This window comes from Echiichthys vipera (assembly GCF_963691815.1).
Source record: "Echiichthys vipera genome assembly, chromosome: 9".
In the NCBI taxonomy this organism is placed as follows: Eukaryota; Metazoa; Chordata; class Actinopteri; order Perciformes; family Trachinidae; genus Echiichthys; species Echiichthys vipera.
In genome coordinates, this window is record NC_139834.1 from 24034783 (window position 1) to 24044645 (window position 9863).

The window sequence follows — 9863 nt, forward strand, 5'->3', positions numbered from 1 at the left end:
CAGGTGTAAACATCTTGTTCTGAGGTTATTTTTTGTATTGTCAAAGGTCATCTCCGCTAACAGAATGCCACCGAGGCACAGCGGAAGCCTGAGGCCTTTCGAATCTGGATTTCTTTTAGAAAGTTTTACCATTATTATTAAGCTCCTCGGGTAAACAGTTTTTTAGGACATTATCAGATGGTCCCTGCACTTTTTGTGTGCATCTCTTCTTTTGGTATGTGAAATGTGTTGCCAATATTACACAGCTACAAATGAAATACAATACAACTATACACATAAGATGCAGGTTAAACTGTGAATAAAAATAACAAATGTATTGAATTTAATGGAGGTATTTGCTCTTTGAGTGATTTCCATTTTGTTTTTTGTTTAAGCAGCATTTTCCGATTGCTTTGGCTTAGTTTTCACAGCAAAGTTTCAATATGCAAAACGTCTGAACCAAATTCTTGCCTTTGAACACAAAATGCTGTCATTACATACAGATCGCAAAAACTGCATCACATCTCCAGTTCTCGGAATATACACACCTCATATTAGCACATGTTAAATGCTTGTTACTAAGCATACACATGTCACTGAAGCAATGCAACATGCTGAGCAGGATCAGAACAGAACTCAAACATAAAATGAATGTTACATTGTTGGCAGTCTGTCATCTTACCATTCTAGGAGTGAGAACGTGTTGCCACATACTATGGAAACAAAATAAGAACCAAAGTATGACAGCTGATCAAATGAATATAATATATAATATTTGAATGTGTAAAAAAATACGAAATCGGGCCAGGGACAAAAAGTAGGTCCACACATATGTCTGTATAGGTATGTGCAGCAAAGATAATAATAATATAATGACTAAATATATGTAAGTTTGTCAGTATTCTTCTTGTCCAACAATTGTGCCCGCTCTCTTTCCTTTGAGAGCATGAGAGGAGACGAGGGGAGTTCTGCTGCAGTCAGGAGCCATAAATCTCCTTTCTACTGCAGGACAGAGCTGTAACACTTGAACTGATGGGTAATAGATTAAGATAAAACCTATTCTTAATGTAAAGGGAGAAATAGTTATAAAATGGCGGCATGAAAGGGCTTCCCCCAGAAATCTTGTTATATAAGTTTCTGTTTCTCTGACGGTGGTGACTGACGGCAGCATTAAGCAGGGACCTTTAGTTCTGTGATAACAGAATCATGGTTGGAATTGCGAAATTGAACATTTCAAAAAAGCTGTAGCACAGATTGCATAGGGCCCTACATGAAGTCAGTGCTAAACACTGATTTGAAAGATGAGAAAGTATGAAATTTGGAAATATGACTATGTCTAAGTTTTGGACTGCCTCACTGTAACTGTAGATACTTAAAGATATATATTATTAAAAAAAAACCTGATGCTTAGGCACGGTGGCCCACCAGGCTTACAATACGCTGAGGGAAACCCTGCAACACTGTGCATAGGACTTTCTGTATGAGACCTTTAAATGTAATATATGAAACTATATGTAAATTGTTTCACGACCATCTTATGATGTACTTATTAAAGGTCCTGGGGCAACGCTGTCTTGGCTTCCCATTAAACCTCACCTTGAAAAGGAAACGTCACATCAGTACTTGTCAGGTGGTTGGTTAAATATAGCATACTAATAGAGTGCTGAAGGGATGACATAGAGTATTTTTATATGACAGCCTGGAAGTTAGCATCCCCCTGGCTCCCTTGAAAAAAAAAGCTTAGGTACACGATTTGTTCAACGAGATAATCTTCAATCAAGTGAGGAATTACCTATCCGGTGTTTAAGTCTGACGTATCACCCTTTGAAAATACTATTTCCAGGTCAAAATGCTCCGTTGAACAAAAGAAAAAACAATGGCTGAACCTGTGAACCTTTTACAATCACTTATGTCTTCAGTGAGACACCTTTTCATCTATAGGAAAGGGTAAAATGACAATTTTGTACACAGCGCTGTAGAAATACGAGGCTTGGACGAGCTTTGCTTTCCATTGCTAGGCAACAGCCTGGGCCCTTGTTTATTTCCTGTCAGATGATGTCATTTACATACACTGCAGCATGAAATAAACTGGGAATGTTTACGACGGCAACTGTGAAATGTTCCACACCAAATAATGACGTATGCAAAGATTGTGCAGGACACTACATGCGCTTATTCCAGGAGAAGAGCAGTTGCTGTCTCAATCTTCCAGCAGAGCGGACAGCTGTTAAGGCATGAAGCCACAAGGCACAAAAACACAACTGACCATGAGGTGGGCAGAGATCCAGGCCATACTGTGAAGCTTTCATGTCATCACCGCTGCCACATGTTCCACTGACCTCCGCTAACTCCAGCCCAGTGGGCTGCAGACACAGATCTGAGTACTCTGCATGATTGCAATTAGAATACACGGGGCACCACTGCAGCTGCCTCATTAGTCAACACGACATTTATTATTATCTGCATCGTCAGGACTGTATGGATATTGCTTGTTGACGAATCATTGCTTTAAGAATCCTTACGTTAAATACATCACTGGCAACTTCTAAAACTCAGAAGCCTAAATGTTGTCCCTTCATGGTTTGACATTAACATCCATGAAGTTGAAGTCTCTTTGATGAATTGTCTTATTTTCTGTCTTATTTCTTTTGCATTTGTATGCTTTTGTAAAGCACTTTGAATCGCCAAGTGTATAAATAAACTTTCCCTTCCTTGCCTTGTGAGGAGATTGGGACGATGGATGGAATATCATTGAGCGCATATAAGAGCATAAGTAACTGTAGCTTCATCTAAAAGGTAGGTCTTAAGTCTACTCTTAAATGTTGAGGCGCCTGTACGATCTGAGGTGCGCATGTGCAGTTAGCTACGGCTACACCACTTGGACAAATCACATAGGACCTGGTATTTCAAGTACAATATTTACGCTAAAACATTTTTATTGAGGAGTGAACAGATAATATTAGATCAGGAGAATGGAGGGATTTAAATTTTATCCTCAACTGAAACAATACCTGGAGGGGAGAACGCTTGACGCCAGTTAAGGGAAAAATGAAAGGTGGAGGCTACGTCAGCTCATTCAGCGAGTAACTAACGTTGTATCCTGAATAAAGTACACAATTTGAACAAAAACATTACATACGTTACCCTACGACTGAACATTAAACAAAACAAAGAGGTGTGTACATTTAAGACAACAAATACATGACAGTTACATAAGGGGAGGTAGATTCAAAATAATTAATAAATTGAGCTGGAGCCGATCCCAGCTGACATCGGATGTGAGGTACACCCTGGACAGGACGCCAGTCTATCACAGGGCACATAGAGACAAATAGTGACAGACAACCATTCAAATTCACACCAACGGGCAATTTGGAGTCATCAATTAACTTAACACATGCATGTGTTTGGACTTTGGGAGGAAACCGGAGAACCCGGAGGAAACACAAGCAGACACAGGGAGAACATGCAAAATCCAGACAGATGGGCCCCAGCCGGGATTCGAACCAGGAACCCTCTCGCTGTGAGGGGAAAGTGCTAACCACCACATCACCATGCCACTAAATTGAGTAAATATGTTACTTTAAAAAAAATTTCAGAAGTGTATCCAGAAATTCAAACCAACCATTAAATTTAATTAAAAATAGTTCAAAATTGAGCAAGAGTCTGTCATTTCTTGTCATTAAGTCTGCATTTCTCATATACACTTTCTGCATACTATAACATATTGTTTCTTGTCCACCGGGTTCATCCAAGTTGTGTAGCCATAGCTAGTTTTCAAAGATGGTCGACCTTCCGCGCTCCGGATTGTGCATTGACAACGGTGTCTGCCCCCTGAGCCAAAACTGAGATTGGTTGGTTCCACAGGAGAGGAGCTTGGAAGCTGCAGGTTCTCGAGACTCTAATAACCACAAGGAACAGTGGGGTAAGAGAGTACTATGAGCTCTTTAAGATATGATGGTTTGTAACTAAGAGCTTCGTAGGAGGGAGGTATTATAAATTTTATATTGTATTAGACACAGAGCCATTGCAGAGAAGCCAATACAGGAGAAATATGACCTGTTTTCCTAGTTCTTGTCAGTAAACTAGTTGCAGCATCCTGGATCAACCAAGCCTAGAAGTAACAAATGCTCCTTTGAAATGGCCTCCATGGCAAGTTCTTCTACAGTCGGCCTGTTTATTTACTGTTTATTTATTTATTTATTTTCTATTGTGTTACAGGTGCTAGTGTCAGGGGGTTACGGTGTGGTTAAGTGGTGCCTGATCCTCCGACTGGGCAGGGCACAATTGTTTTTCCTCTTTTTTTTTACTTCTTCATTGAAATTATTTGAATAAGTTGATACTATGTGAAGTTGGTTTCATATATATTGAGGCATAGACTTTTTTTATCCGATATTATTGTTTATTAGTATTTGTTGGGAATTATCAGGAATGTATATATTTTCACTTAATGTTAATCACATATTTTTATATCTTATGGTAGATTCACATGTCTTTGGCAAGTATACATTTATGGGGCCCATTCTATTGTTTTAGTGTCCTCTAGTGGTTATGTACCAGACCTGTTGGGTGGAATGCCACCCATGGCTGCTTTACTGTATGTATAAGTCAGACTGATTGTGTTTTGATGCACACAGTCAGTTAGATTTCCCATATGCTTGAAGAATACATTTATAATATTATTTCACCTGAAGACTTGGCACCTTTGTTTTTCTTTCCCATGGCTGTCTGTCCCTCTTAATATTAAGAAAGACTCAGAATCCATGTTCATTTATGTTGGTGTATTTTGCTGGCATTGTTCCGCAGAGACTGGCATATACTGTAAATTCACAGAAGGATTACACAAACTGCACAAATAAGATAAAAAGAAACCGTCTTATTCTCAAAGCACTCACAAAGGTGAAATGCAACCCTAACTGTGCTGCCAAGCAAATAGCGTCTTGTGCTATTTCATATTTAAATGAGGTATATATGTCCCACTGAGCAGGCAATATCTGTGGGAATACAAAACAGGCTAATATTATGTCCGTTAGGCCAGGCCATATAATCTGAATGAACAAACAGACAAACAGCTACGAAGAAATATAACCTAAAATTGCCCTTAGGTGTGAATGGTTGTCTGTCTCGGTGCGTCTCTATGTGGCCTGCGATAGACTGGCGTTCTATCCAGGGTGTACCCCGCCTCACACCCGATGTCAGCTGGGATCGGCTCCAGCCCCCCCGCGACCCCGACCCTGGGATAAGCGGTTGAAGATGAATGATGAATGAATGAATGTATTTCATGTTTTGGCTTACTTTTCGCCCACTGGTTGGCACAGTCAACAGTACAATTCTAATAGCCGCACACAGTTACAGTGAAATAAGCAACTTGAACTTACAATTTTAGTGGTAACTTATGAAGAGCATTTGTAAGTGGTGTCCTCCACTTCAAATCTTCTTTTACATGCTGTGCGTTTGCAGCAAAAATGAAAATGAATTGTTTCTTTTCGCTTTTCTTATTAATTGTTGGTAATGTTCTGTCTGCTGTGTTCTCGGCGCAAAGTCATAGGATACGAGTCAAGGTGGAACATTGAACCCAACGGCTCCTTAACAACCTATAATTAAATTATTTATTGACAACTAGAAGCAGTGGCAATGGAAATATTTAGGGCTCACTCCAACGACAATATTCATTATATATACTGTATGTAGGCTATTTAAACTCACATGCACGGGAAGTAGACCAATAAGGTAAAGTGTAACTGAAAAGTGATGAGCTCCTTGTGGAGATTATGTCCATATTTTATAAAGTCTTTGATTTTGTATACATTTTTCCTTATTATTTATCTTAAATGTATTTTGTAATATTTAAACTGGATTTAATCAGCCCTAACTGTCAAAACAATGTATTGGGGCTCTCTGGTGGGTAGGGTCTGCCCACATCCCCCAAAAAGCTCCGGCCGCCCCTGACCATGGACCATTGAGACGGGATTAAAATCACTGCCGACACCAGCAGCAGTTGGCTGTTCGGACGATTGGATGCTGCGCTGAGTCCCGAAACCTGCCCACCAACGCCCGCCTCTCTACTCCGGATAAAGCCGCGCGTCCACCTGCCAGCGACAGCCTCGGAGCAGGCATCACACCCGGGATATTTCCCCCAGTGTTATCCCTCATATCCGCCTGTTTGTGAGACGCCTGGCCGCTGACGGGACAGAATGAGGACCGGCCTCGGTGTCATCCCGCAGCCCTGCCCGCTCGGGTCTTTGTGGCCTCGGTGCGTCGGCTAACTGACGGGTTGTTGTCTGAGCAGAAGATTCCCATTGTACGGTGCATGCTTAAATGACTCTTCGTGAACAAACGTGAGGCTCCTGTCGGCTTGAGCGGAACAATGCGAAAGGGAGTGCGGCGGCGGATCGACAGGGTTTCCGAAAACTACGAGCAGGAGGAGATGCTCCACAGGGCGTCTGCTGGTGTCTGTCGGCTCCAAGGAAAGATGAGTTTACAAATGCTACTATAGGGGAGGCTACTACCGCCTGCGGTTTCAAAATATAAAAAACAAAACACCAAGGCTGGAGATAGGGGCTGACAGCAGTAAACCCTCCGTGAATGGTGATGAACCCGCATCCTGTGCTGCCACACGGACTGGGGATTTACTGGCGACCGGCACGAGCTTCTGTGGACAAAACGGAGACATGACATGCACAAGAAAAAAGAGGAAACGCAGCTTTGGGTTCTTTAAACCCTTTGTTTTTTAAGAGTCCGCAACAGGCTTCCCTAAAACACCTTTTTTTTTTTACAAAGATTTGGAGCATTGACACAGCCTGTCACCGTGTGAGCTGCTGCTGCCTTTTCTTATTTACCAATTGTCTCCAGCTCTTCATTTTCCTGTGGGAACAGCCTGCTGGATCGCTGTATAGCCTACATTTCATGTGGACTGCAACAGACGGCCTGCCTGGCGTAGAGTGGAGGACAAGCAGCCCTCAGCAGGTAAGCAGCACAACATGACTACCATTTTGTATTGCTTACAGGTCCCTGGTCTGCAAAATGTCATGCTGCCTGCCTCTGCATCCCTACTGCCATTTGATTGAGTGTAATGAGCTCTTACTGCTGTCTTTTCTAGCCACCTCATGTAGGCCCAGACTATCAAAGCTCACTGGGACTGCTGCCTTTTGTCTGCCTCTGCCTCTACAGGGTGATCATCCAATGAGGGGTCGCATTATGCAGAGCAAATCCTTGTGTTTGATGCATGCATCACAGCAGTTTGACACTGTGCTGTTTTTGGTGATAAATAATAGGCTACATGATTTCCACCATCTATAGCGCCTCATCCAGCACAGACAACAAAGTGATCGAATAGCATTTGGTGTAATGTGTTCCCTAGAGAACACATACAGGGCCACTTCCCTAAAGGAATACAGGCTATGTGCTGTGTGATTTGTCAAGCCACCGAAGCTCCTTAAGGCTGGACCGGAGCAGCTGGTGACTCTCCAGTCCTCATAAAACCTGTAGGCTCCATGTGAGGAGGCCTGATGCTGGGCCCGGCTGTTAGAGACCAACTCTGTTCTCATCCAGTGAGCTTTGTCGCCTCCTCCCTCCGACATCAAGCCAGAGGTATTGGGCTGCTGTTGCTACCCAGTTCCTGACAGTGACTCTGCCTTTCGCCGCCAACCAACTTCCAGCTTCGTAAAAGCCCCTCCTTCAAGACACACAGCCTCCCTCACAGTTCCCCACAGCTCCCAGCCTGTGGAGCTACGAGGACCGCAACTCCAGAAAGGACCTGATTTTAAAAACAGCCGGTGAAAGTGTGATTTCTTCAATAGATTTGATCCCGATTTGCATCTTTGTTGTTCATCACGCTGTTTTCCAAATCATCATTCAATTTGTCCTTGAAAGGAGCACCAAGTGATTTCTTGAAAGCACCAAGTGATTTCTTCAAAATGAAATGTCCTCAAAGGCTCTCCTTCATCTTCAAAAACAGCTGATATGAAGCTATTCTTGGACTGCACTGACACATATCAACCCCTTAATTACAAAATAAATTTTCAGAGGTTTCTATCTTGAAAAGGCAACACCAATATTCACCTTGTTTTGCTTTCATCTCTTTACATACGTAGGCAGACGCATTTCAGTCTCTCCTGTCATGTTGAAGGGTCGGTTCACCCAAATGACAACAGGCTACAGGCACGCTAGCAGTTGTGTGAGACTGTACTTCCGCACAGTGGTGCTTTGAGCGAAATGCTAACATCATCATGCTAACATGCTCATTCTGACAATGCTAAGACGCTGATATTTTGCAGGTAATGCTTAGCATGTTCACCATCTCTTCAGTTTGGCGTGTTAGCATGCTTGCATTTGCTAATTAGCAGGACGGTAGTTTTCGAAAGATCTGTTCAATTTGCAATGATGTGAGCAGTAAATTAAATTGCATTCTCTTCATCATTTGGGTTTAGAAGGGAATCTCAGAGGTAAAGTTCAAAACCTGGACAAATTAAACTATCTGGAGGTAACAGATGCTACTAGCAAGAAATGAGAAAATGTCTTTTTGTAGTTGAACTAACCCTTTAACATTGAGCTAACATTATTTTTCAGTAGTCATTTTGTATGTTTTCAGACTGTTGTAAAATAGTTTTTCAAGTATAGTGTCCTCATCACCTCCTTCTGGTTTGCCATGCCTACAACGTGCACCGTAACTAGGGTGACTTTCACAAGGGGCAGCAATTCAGCCACACATGAGAACAAACTTTGCAGATACCCATAGTGTAGGTTTTTAATTACAGCTCAGCTTCATGTTATCTTCACTATCAATCACATTCACCAGCGTCAGATACAGAGCCTAATCATGCGTTCCATTTGAACGGAAAATTTCAACTGGAGCGCACCCTGAACTTGGATTTCCAACTCTGAAAGTGGGGAGGACCTCAACAACCGCAGCACCACAATCCAACATGGGTCCTCCGAGCATTTGTGTCTTATTAAATCACATGCACAAAGTATTGTCCATCTTTTACCTCGCTACGATGGGCATGCACACACACACACACACACACACACACACACACACCACATTACAACACATGGAGCATCATTCTAGTTCAAGTTCAGTTGTGAAGCACAATATTTTTAGAAATGCATTTAATTTATGTTGCACATAAGCCCTTAACATGGAAATACACCTTTTTGACAATAACGTTAACCTTATTACAGTGTTTTCAGACAATGACATACACAAATAGTTCTTGATATGTTTCAACATTTAATAGCTGCGCTCTCGATAGTCATAACAAGTATTCTTAGTGCAGTCTTACAGTTGGGACATGTTGATCCAATATTTCTGAGGGTTTGAAGTAGAGATGATGATTAACCATTAACTGACAATAAGAGCTTTGACTGATTAAACAGTTCTAAAATATATATTTAAAAAGAAAAAGTAAAAATACAAGTCATGGGAGCGACATGTGCAACCACACTTGTCTCACTGGAGAATTTTAATGGAGGGCTTAAGCACTAGCAAATTGTGTTTGAGCTGTGTGTCCGCCTGCCTGTTACACTGTGTGTTGCTCCATAGCTCTGTGAGCCCCATCCGACAGTCGGTCAGGATAGCCACAAGAGAGAGACTCACCGATATGAACATTTTGGCCGATACGACAACTGATGTATTTACCAATGTTGATATGATCTGTATAAAAATTGGTCTATGGTAATCATACTGAAAAAAATGTACAATTTTTGAATTTGAAAAGGAAGTATCTTTTATTTTGAAAATATTTAGAAAAAAACATAAATCATAGTTCTACAGCACTATTTCCTCTCAAGTAGTTACAGGGCCACAATGAAAAACACAAGTAACTAACAGTGTTAGTGGTCTGCTACTTTTACAACTTGTAGCAAATGTGGGATGACTAAAT